The sequence below is a fragment of the Chelonoidis abingdonii genome, chromosome 1 (assembly GCF_003597395.2).
Source record: "Chelonoidis abingdonii isolate Lonesome George chromosome 1, CheloAbing_2.0, whole genome shotgun sequence".
Lineage (NCBI taxonomy): Eukaryota > Metazoa > Chordata > Testudines > Testudinidae > Chelonoidis > Chelonoidis abingdonii.
Genome location: NC_133769.1, coordinates 337,719,997 through 337,731,474, shown reverse-complemented (window position 1 = coordinate 337,731,474; position 11,478 = coordinate 337,719,997). Strand labels below are relative to the sequence as shown.

The window sequence follows — 11,478 nt, the reverse complement described above, 5'->3', positions numbered from 1 at the left end:
TCTTTTCCACTCGCCTCACACAATCCTCGCTTCTACAAATCTCACGTTATTAGGGTTACAGTTAGCCTAACTCTTGCTAACAGAGACTGTCATGGATTAAGATCCCCTACAAATCCCTGTCAGTTCTTTCTCTACTTCCACAAACCCTTCTGCCCCTCTGAGTTGGCAGCAACAAGGGCCAGGTTCAGTATCCAATGGCTCCGTTTCAATAGCACAATGCAAAACCAGCTTGGGCCGCCACCTAGTGACCTGGGACAATTACATACCACCACCCCCGCGTGCCTCTAGAAGGCAATACTTCCCCTCCCACAAGCACAGAGTCTGAGTGTAGCAAAATCCTTTTAATAAAGGAGGGAAACAATGTGGCATCATATTGGGGAAACACCACAAACAGGATTCATAACATAAACCATGAGCAAAAGACCCACCAAGTAAGTTTTGGGAGTGTCCTTTTCCCCTTAAGGTCTTAAGTCCAATCACCCCAAAGTCCAACAACCCAAAAGTCTCTGTCCTTGACCAGAATTCAAAAATTTATCTGCAGAGTTTTGTCCCCTGCAGCCTAGGTGGAAATGGGAAGGGCACACAGGGTGTTAAGGGGAACCTTATGTGGTCCGAGGCTGACTGCCCCACCTCTCTGTGGAGTTCTGCTGCAGCCTTCACCATGAACGGCTCCACTCCATCAGCCGCTCCGTTCCTCCAGCCATCCCCACAAACTGTTCCACTCACTGTTCTGTGGGCCACTCCAACAATCCTGAAAACTGCTCTACTCTGGCAGCTGCTTAGCAATGTATTTTCAGACTCCCCCACTAGTTAACACAGCACTCAGCTCAGTAAGTTTAGCTCTTTCGGTGATTTCAGCTTGTAGCAGAGAAGCCTGAGTGCTGGTGCACCATCAGCTCATAGTGAACTCAGCTCAACAGCCTCTAGTTAGACTCCTAATGGAATCAAAATTAGCTCTGCTATTCAACAGTGAAGAGAGAAGACAGTGCAATGGGTGCCCCAGACTCTCGGGAGCAGGAGGGGGGGGGCTCATACTACCAGATACACATACCAATCCCCAACCTCTCTCAATTCACTAGATTTTGTTTTGGAACCCACGTCCCTTGTCTAGTGAGTGCTCCTTAGTTGATGGTGAGACCCTCTGTCGTAAAACAGTTTCATAGTCCCTCATTCACATAATCAGGGTAACAACACTTTATTCCTCCTGTCCCAATAACAGAGAAATTGGGGATCCTGCAGCTGTCAAAGTGACCATTTTGGGCTGCTACGGACTCATGCTAGGCGGGGTGGGTGTTTCTATGCAAACAAGATCAGCCCCTGAAATTCTTTTCCACACTCACCATAATTCACCACCAGATGTCAGGGTAGAGCTCATCCTGATTCTGTTTATACCTACAAAAGTACAATCAGCAAACACTCGGGAGCAAGGGAAAAAATGGATTAAAAAAATGGCATACTCTGTACTGGAACTAAGTGAACTCCTGGGGAAAAGTGTTTTAAAAAAGTGAAAGCAAATAAAAAATATCAGTTCAGAATTGTCTTGGAGAAAAAAGTGTGTATAAAAGCCCAGAGAATCTTGGGAGAATAATGAAAAAATATCTTGAAACCAAGTCAGAGAGGTCATTGGTTAAACACATTTAATTGGGCATTGAGTTATTACTCCTATATTAATCAATTGTTCCAAAATACCTGGAAGGTGCAAGTTCATGCATGTACCATACACCAGTGCACCCTTGTCCTTTCTGGTATAGCTAATGGAGAGGTACAAGAAGCGGTAGTATATGCAAGTGCCTGGGGAAATGAAACAGGGTACTATGAAATAATGCCAGAAGATAATAGACTATGGTGAATACCCGGAGAGGGATGGAAACAAATAATAGGAGCCCAATGAAAATGGGCATCTTAATTAAGAAAACTTGGGTAATGTAACAATAGAACAATCAACCAGATGTGTAATAATTGTAAAAAAAAATGCACTTGCTCAAAAATATAAAATTATGGAAAAAGCTGTAGCGAATATAAGATCTAAAATGTGTTCCTAGTATGATGTTATATGTCAAATAACAGAATGGAATGGAATTAAATGGGCAACGGGCACAACAAAGAACACCATGTGACTAAAACAGTGGGAGTCACTTTCCTGAATGGACATTAAGAGAGACAATTATTAAGATTGGGCCCCTAATGAAGAGGAACTCCGTTAGTCTGGAGTTTTTTGTGAAAGCGCTGAAGAGGATTGGTCACAGCCCTTGAAAGAAACTGTGCCAAAGCATATTATATAATGTTAAAAATGCTTCTCTGGATCTCAGGCTCCATTTAATACAACAAAAGATTTTATTCAAAATGTATTGGACACCACAGAGATTCCCCAAGATGAATGTCTTATCCTCTGATGTTAGTTGGCACTGTAACAAAGAAAAAGGAACCTTGATACATATGCTGTGGGACTGTCCAGTATCAGATAGCTGTGGAAAGTGGTGGATAGAAAACAATGCTTTGCTTCAGTAGTCAAACCTCAGCTGAAAATTGCATTCAAAGATATTTACCTGCTAATTTACCTGTAGTTTAACTACACCAGAAAAGCTTTGGCTCTTAAAGGCTATGATGATTATTTTTGGGATGGTGTGGCCATACTGAATGAATGGTGAGAACATGGCTTGACATGACTGAACTGTGAAAGAGGATTCTGGGAGAAAAATCCTTCTCTTAGCATCAAGCAGATGGCAGAGGTGAAACTGACTGGCTCCGTGCTGCATGTATGATCAATACTAAACTGTGAGTCAGCAGATATGTCCACTTGAAAGCAGACAACACATGTAGAACATCCTGAGTGGAGCATGGGCTGACCAGGACATCTTAACTCTGTTGAAGAACATCACACGAGGCTGAAGTGAATGATTGATAAGGGAGTGAATATGGGGCAATGTTCAGTTTGCACCACTCTGCAGTCTCCTCCTAAAGTATTAAGTAAGTAAAAATTAGTAGCCACATGACCACTGGGCATGCTTTTAAGACTTGACTCCTTTGAGGAAAGAGAGTATAAAAATCAAGCAAATTAAATTACCATTGGGGGGGGTTTCTTGATTGACGCTTGAAGATGCTGCTACAGAGAGTAGCCAAAACTCCACTCTGTGGGCTCAAGTAGGACTGCGAACCAGAGGGGTTTCCAGGAAGCCAAGGCCTTGCCTCAAGGGAATCTGAGACAGACCAGAAGGCTGAGTAGATCAGACCTCGAGAGAAGATGTCTTCCATAGAATTCTCTGATTGCCAAGCAGGAACTGTGTGAGGCTAGCACAGGGCCTGTTTGTGTATGTTTGTGAAAGAGAGGCTCGCTAAAAGGAATGTACAGCTCTTAATCTATAGTACTTTAATGTCTAACATAGGAGTTATGTGCTTAATGTAACCCTATACTGCTTGTGTAACTCCTTCTCAAATAAACTGCGGTGTAAGCAAATTAATTACTGTGGACCTTTTCCACTGGTATGACAGTAATCTGCTCCCCTGGGAGCCATTAAAGATCCATTTAGGTGTAGCAGTAGCCCCTGGTGCCAACAATTATCAAGTGCATAATTTTTACAAAAATGGTTGGGTAGGCTTATGCCCAAAACAGAGCATTTGGACTTGGCTGAATAGCAGCCAAAGAAAGAATAGCTTATTGCCACTGTTAGTATATAAGCTTATTTGTCAGCCTGAGATAGAATTTTGGGTTTGATTTTTTGATATTCTTATATCTTATACTAAAGTGTGAACAAAGGACAAAGACACTGTGTGTGTTGCTTCTACCTGGCCACATGGGTTTGTTAATATAATGGGAAGACATAAGGGATAGAACTAAAGGGTTACAGGGTGTGGTGAGAGTGTAATATATGAGCACACAGTGAAAGCTGCCTGGCTTCTTTCTCAAGCCAATGTCAAGCAACCACTTAGACTTATTCAGTATGCTACCCACCATGGGGCACCAGTCATCCTAGCTACTGTACACCAAGCCCAGTGTTCATAGGACACACAGCAGTGACCTGAAAACAGGCCTGGAAGGACCTGGGGTATTTTGGTTTCCTTTTCTTAAGTAGTGTTTTTTCTTGCTTGTAGTGTTTTTTCTTGGTTTTGCTGGAGGACTTTCTGGGGGACACAGGAGAGGGGCCTTGAGTCACAATTTAGGAAAATGTGTGTAGAACTTATCGGGTCTGGTTGATCTTATTGAGTTATGATGAAATGTTACTATGAAAAACTGCTGTATCATAACTGTCTCTCTGTATGTAGATCCACCACTGCTGAGAGGACACACACCAAATATTCTCCAAACTGAAGACGCATTTTATGTTAATGATGATGCTTTCACCATCCCAAAGTTATCCAAAAGACTAACTGCATTCCAACGCAAAAAATACTTCCTCCTCTGTCTGAGGAGAGGGGGTTTTTTGAGCAGTGGAAAGTTACCAAACAGAGAACAAAAAATCAGCAAGAGACCAGGACTCAGGAGGTATTTAAAGATGGGGAAACAGTCAGATAGGAAGAGGAAGCAATGGGCAGGAGAGAGCAAGATCAGAGAAGCTGGGGAAGGGAACGCACATGCTGGATGATTTCTCCTTCATGAACACCCTGCAAGAGGCAGCGGATACCCTGCCTGTCAGCCTTCCTGGACACAGATGGCCCCCCAGCATAGATTCATAGATTTCATAGATGTCCCAAAGGACGGGTGAGCTGGGAAGTGAGGGACATTGCAGTTAGGATGTTTATTGGTTTTTATGATCTGTACAATCTTCGACTTAATATGCTTAAGTAAAAGAACAGCTGTATTAGCTTCTGGACAAAGTGGCTGAGTGTGTGTGTGTTTGCTTCACAACTACTGTGTGCCTCTGAAGGGAATTAAACGGGGAGATCTGGGAGAGGGTATATTTAAGCAATTGGGATATCTTGGGGGTCAGCGCTGGTCCTGGAGGCCAAGGGAAGGTGGCCAAAGCACAGGGGCACCAGAACAGGGAGGTGTCAGGGGTCTATGACCCCATCACTTTTACTGCCTTATAGGTGAGCAATGGGAAGAGGGCATGGAGAGAAGCGAGCTGTGGGGGGTGAGGCGTCTGGGGCAAGAGGCTAAGAAAGGGCAGAGCCTTGGGGGGAAAAGGCAGAGTGAGGGGATGGGAGCACGGTTCGGGCACCAGTGTTTCCCCCACTTCTAGGGAGCATTCGGCGTCTCCTGGCAGAGCAGCCCCACTTTCAGGAAGGAGTAGCGGACAGTCAATGCCCAGAAAATGTGCCAGAGAGGCCACAGGAGGAACCAGTATTGCAGCCTGCTGAGCCCCAAGCACATGGGGATCCAGGCACACAGAGTCTTGCCTTCCTCTTACAGCAGTCCAGAGGGTGCCTGAAAGAGGGCACCTGATGGGATCTGTGACACTTTGCGCTGAATCTTATACCGAGACATCCTCTTCCCAAGTTCGCATTAGATAGTAGAGAGAACCTACAAAGCCATGGTAACAAGAGTCAGTCTCTGAGCAAAAGTCAGGCCCTGTTACAAAGCAGATGCTTGCTTGCAAATTCACTATGCAGTACATGCACTTGGCAAAAAACATAGACACTTTCCAGAAGTACTAGGCACAGGGTATTCACGTGTGCACGTTCCAGAAGATGCAGGTACCCCCCCAACATAAAGGTATGGCATAAACACAATACTGAGAGATGGAACAGGAACACGCTAACCCCAAGTAAAACAAGGATAGGAGGACAGGATGGGATGACAGATGAAAATGTTTTGTTCGAACCAGGAGGTCCGAGGGGTAGGTTTGATAACTAATCACATCAGAAGAGTAATTGGCAACTTGTTTATATCAGTGTATGAAAGAGGAATCACAAAGGGGGTGTCTCTCTGGCTTAGGGGGAAGAGGAAAGTCACACCACTTACTGAGCCAGTCCGTTGTCATGAGCATACATGTATTAGTGTTCCTGTAGAGTCTATGGGATACTAATACCATGTTTTGTTGACAGTAAAGCTGGCCAAGTGCCTTCACCACTGAAACGAGTCTTTTGGAGTCTTCTTGGGCAGTTTGATCGAGGTCTGCTGTACCAGCTACCTGGCCAGAGCTGGTGCAACTCACAGAGCCAACAACTGACAACAGTGTCAATGGCAAAATCCCACTCATTCCAGCAGGGCCAGGATGTCACCCAAAGAATATGAAAGGATGTAGCGAAAAACTCCTTTCCCCATCCCCTAATTGCTGCAGCTTTCACACTGGACTCTGGGGTTGGTAATGGCAAAATCCCACTCATTCCAGCAGGGCCAGGATGTCACCCAAAGAATATGAAAGGATGTAGCGAAAAACTCCTTTCCCCATCCCCTAATTGCTGCAGCTTTCACACTGGACTCTGGGGTTGGTAATGGCAAAATCCCACTCATTCCAGCAGGGCCAGGATGTCACCCAAAGAATATGAAAGGATGTAGCGAAAAACTCCTTTCCCCATCCCCTAATTGCTGCAGCTTTCACACTGGACTCTGGGGTTGGTAATGGCAAAATCCCACTCATTCCAGCAGGGCCAGGATGTCACCCAAAGAATATGAAAGGATGTAGCGAAAAACTCCTTTCCCCATCCCCTAATTGCTGCAGCTTTCACACTGGACTCTGGGGTTGGTAATGGCAAAATCCCACTCATTCCAGCAGGGCCAGGATGTCACCCAAAGAATATGAAAGGATGTAGCGAAAAACTCCTTTCCCCATCCCCTAATTGCTGCAGCTTTCACACTGGACTCTGGGGTTGGTAATGGCAAAATCCCACTCATTCCAGCAGGGCCAGGATGTCACCCAAAGAATATGAAAGGATGTAGCGAAAAACTCCTTTCCCCATCCCCTAATTGCTGCAGCTTTCACACTGGACTCTGGGGTTGGTAATGGCAAAATCCCACTCATTCCAGCAGGGCCAGGATGTCACCCAAAGAATATGAAAGGATGTAGCGAAAAACTCCTTTCCCCATCCCCTAATTGCTGCAGCTTTCACACTGGACTCTGGGGTTGGTAATGGCAAAATCCCACTCATTCCAGCAGGGCCAGGATGTCACCCAAAGAATATGAAAGGATGTAGCGAAAAACTCCTTTCCCCATCCCCTAATTGCTGCAGCTTTCACACTGGACTCTGGGGTTGGTAATGGCAAAATCCCACTCATTCCAGCAGGGCCAGGATGTCACCCAAAGAATATGAAAGGATGTAGCGAAAAACTCCTTTCCCCATCCCCTAATTGCTGCAGCTTTCACACTGGACTCTGGGGTTGGTAATGGCAAAATCCCACTCATTCCAGCAGGGCCAGGATGTCACCCAAAGAATATGAAAGGATGTAGCGAAAAACTCCTTTCCCCATCCCCTAATTGCTGCAGCTTTCACACTGGACTCTGGGGTTGGTAATGGCAAAATCCCACTCATTCCAGCAGGGCCAGGATGTCACCCAAAACCTGTTGGATTTTTTTTTAGTTGGGGCTCAAGGGGATTGAGTCTGCAGCTCACCAGGGAATTGGTGGGAGGAAGAAGACAGGGGGGAAGAGAAAATCTCTTTGTGTTAGAGTTACAAAGCTTGCTGAGGGAGGGTGAGAGAAACCTGATCTCTCTGTGTTTGTGTTTCAAGGACTTGAAACATGGTGATCTCCTAGTGTACCCAGGGCGGGAAAATCTGGGAGGAGGTAAAGAGGGGGAAGGGAAGTGGGGTATTTCCCTTTGTTCTGAGACTCAGGGCATCTGAGTCTTGGGGTCCCCAGGGAAGGTTTTGGGGAGACCACAGTGAGTCAGACACTGAAATTTCTGGCTGGTGGCAGCGCTATCAGATCTAAGCTGTTAATTAAGCTTGGAGGTTCATGCAGGCACCCACTTTTTGGACACTAAGGTTCAGAATTGGGACTTATGCTTTATGACAATTCCCCTTTATGTTTTCCACCTCCTCAACATCCGCTCTGTCAGGCAGAGACCCTGGATCCCAGCTGAGAAGAGTGAGCAGGATGCCACCACCCACAACCCCCACACTGGATTTCCACTCTTGCAGCAACACACAGATTCACAGCAGTTAGAGAGGGGAGATATCCAGGCTGGATTTATATGCAGTGATGATGGGGCTCCCACTCATTTTCTTACTCCACAGACTAACAGTTCCTTCTCTGGCAGGGAAACCTGAGGCCTAGTCTACACTGGAATGGTTTTGCTGTTCTAGCCTTACTCAATGTCCTCCTTGTGAGCCATAACTGTAGTAGCAAAAAAATACTTTTGCTGGTATAGCTAATTCCAGTTTGGTGAGGAAAATATACTGACCTGGCAGCAGCACTTTTGGCACATCTGGTAGGACTTTTGCCAGCATAGAAATATTTTCAAAAAATGAAAATAAATCACACCCTTAATAGGCATAGCTCTGCTGGCAAAACTTTCTAGTGGAGGCCTCCCTCAAAATGAGTTTCAGGTAAAACTTCCTTCACTCATTTTATTCCCTTCCTCCTACTCTCCCCCTCCCCTTTCATGCTAACACCTTTTAGATACTTACAGACAGTGGTCACATCCCTACCTCTTATTCACGGCTCACCTGAGCCAGACAGATTTAGCCCTTTGAGTATCGCCTCCTAACTCTGCCCCTACACCCCCTGGCCCTTTCTGCTTTGACAGATGTTTCTGGTTGAACCCAAAGCAAAGTCCCATTAACTCAGCTGTGCAGACAATTGTGTTCTCATCTTTTCTAGCTCTGGAGTGACAGATATCCCATATCCCACACCCTTTAATAAACTCAGTATGCTGATGGCTGACCAGAGTTTGAGGAAGAGAGAATTTAAAAATAAATAAATAAAAACCAGAAACAGCCTAGAGTCAAGAGAAGTTCTTGCTGAGAGCCTGGTAATGGGGAAAGGGCAACGTGTGGGGGGATGGGGCAGTGAGGAAATGGCAGGGAGATGGGAAGAATTTTACCTTCAATGCAAATCCATTGGCGTAGCCACGGGGGCAAAAGTCCTTTTTCCCTCATTCAACCCATTGGCCTCCGTCGGGTACAGTGAGGATGTAGGTGTACCTTTGTGCACTTGCATCTTGGAAGCAGCAGGAGAGGAGCAGGCAGAGCCCTGCATGGATGAGGGGCTGCATGGTGCAGTATCAGCTCTGGAGCTACCCACGGAGAAGCTTGTGACTAACACCCCCAAGCACAAAGGAGATTTATACCCAGGAAAGCTAGGCTGGTTTCCTTGCTGGCCTGGTACCAAACCCATCTGGGAGTAATCACTTGTTGCCATGTCCCTGCACCTAGGCACTGACCCAACCCCCACTCACACACCAAGCGCTCATTATTCCCCAGAGAGACTGTCAGGGGCTGAAGGAAACTGCTGCTCAGAGGTCAGGCTAAGTGGGCAAAAGTGGGACTGTGTCCTGAGGGCAGGCTGTGGATTTTAGGGCAGCTGCTGAAGGTTCAGAGGTAAAGAGAAGCTGAGGAGAGGACCTTGAGGCTGTGTTGGACAGAGGGTCCTGGAACTGGCACGGAGAGAGAGATATTGTTTTTTTCTTTCATAGCTTTATCTCAGGGTCTCATTTCTGCTCCCTGCAGCTCCCTCACACTGAGTGGTGAGATTTTCCCCCACCCTCCCTGTCCATAAAGGTGGGCCCCTGGCAAATGGTAATTTTATCCAGTCCAGGCTGGAACCATGTGGTCCTGGATGAGCAAACACATCTGTTTTACCACTCATTGTTCTGTGCTTTTCACCTACTAGTTGCTATCCTGCCTACACCAGACTCTGCCCCAGGGTTTGGTGGGGGAGGTGGTCACCATTCAGTCAGGATGTGACACACTCATAGAATAAAGTTAAGACACTTACCCTTGGTTATTTACCTTTATGAGGAAGCAGAAGCCATCTGCAGTCTCTGTCTCCTGAGAGAAAACAAGGCCAGTTAGACTGTTTCTTCTGAGGTGCCTACTCAGTGCGTAGCCCTTTCTGTTTAAATCTGTGCGACAAGCCCACTTAGTTAGGTCAAATCCAGTTTCGACAGAAAAGTTTCTTAAAGAATAAACAAGTCAGCTTCTGGGGAGAGAAGGGCCAACACAGAAAGACTTCAAGAGCTGGGGTCATTGTTAACAGTTGCATGTGTCAGTTCCGTGGTTGAAGCTCCCAGGAGGCAGGGAGCTTGCTGCTACCATCTGTTGGTGAACAGGAGAAAGAGTGGTCAAGAGCGGCTTCAAAGTTGTTTACCCAAAACTCCAGAGAGACACAAGCTCTACAGGAGGGATAGTCAATTATTTTTTGTCAAGTTCCACCAAATTTCTTGGTCAAGGTATAGTCAAGGTCCAGATTCTAGAGAAAATACAAAAATAGTAAAAATAATGATAATAAGTAAAAAAAGATTTTGTCGTCTGTTCAAGTGCCTCTGGCAGTCTGGATTTGGCCCTTGGGTTGCCTATTGACTACTCCTGCTTTACAGGATAAGGAGCTCTCTGCCACCATTGGATGGTAAACAGGGAAAGTACAGCTACCAAGACTTCATTTGCATAAGTTTTCTTCCCATAAATCCTCCAAGTGACACTTTGGGGAGTCACCAGAACAATATACAAACTCCAAATTGGTGTGGGAGTGGGACTGAGGTGCAGGGAAAAGGAGAGGTGCACCTTGCTTATGGCAAGGAGTGTGCTGGAGAGTTCTACAGATCATAGATCCCCCTTCATGGAAGAAGTTGCAAAGAGATGTCAGAGGATATTCTGCAACAAGAGATAATGCAGAAGCAACTTTGTGGTGAGAGGCAGCAGTGGACAGGAGCAGGGTTGAATGAACACTGGTAAGGAGACCCCTACCCAGTGCCCATAAAGTTGAAATCACCATAGATGGGTTTTGTGGTGGAGCCTCAGGACCAGACCAGGCAGCACTTCTCCTGGGGGTGGGATGCAAGTTGGCCAAGTGCTGTCCTGGACTCTGGGACTATGCTCCTCATTGACCCCAACCATAAGTGGGGTTTAATGGAGGAAAGGAAGTGATGTGTGAAAAAGGCAGTTGCTTATCGGACATTCACCTGGAGGGTGGGGAACTGAGTTAACAGACTTCTACCAAAGATACCATAGGGTGGCTAGTTTATTCATTTATACGTATTGTTAGTATGTTTCTCCAAGTTGATTCTGTGTCCACTTGCACCCAAATAAAGTTATCCTTGTTTTATATTCAGATTCAGTGCTTGTGAGAGGGGAAGTATTGCCTGCTAAGGGAACCCAGTATGGCCATTCTTATGGTCTTATGTTCATTTTCCCCTGGTTTCTGGATGGGGAGGTGTACAAGAGTTCACCGGGGCTCGACCCTCTCTGGGGTGGAGGGGAGCCACACCGGCTCACTACACGCCAATGGGTCTGAGGAATTAGTCTGGCCTGGGGGTCTCCCTCAGTAGCCCTTGCGGTAGTCAGCTGAAAATGTGGTTAGTCTGACCCTGGCTCAGGTGAAGCAACAACCGCTGAATCAGGGGGCCCAGCCCTTCAGGCAGGGCTGGGCAGCAATAAGAGTT

The 11,478-nt window shown here is 46.2% G+C and overlaps 1 pseudogene; it reads right to left on the bottom strand.

Annotated features, from left to right (window-relative positions):
* The window catches only part of LOC116830979 (vitelline membrane outer layer protein 1-like), a 15,686-nt pseudogene extending 6,593 nt beyond the window's left edge, over positions 1–9,093 (bottom strand).
* Between the last annotated feature and the right edge of the window lie 2,385 nt (positions 9,094–11,478).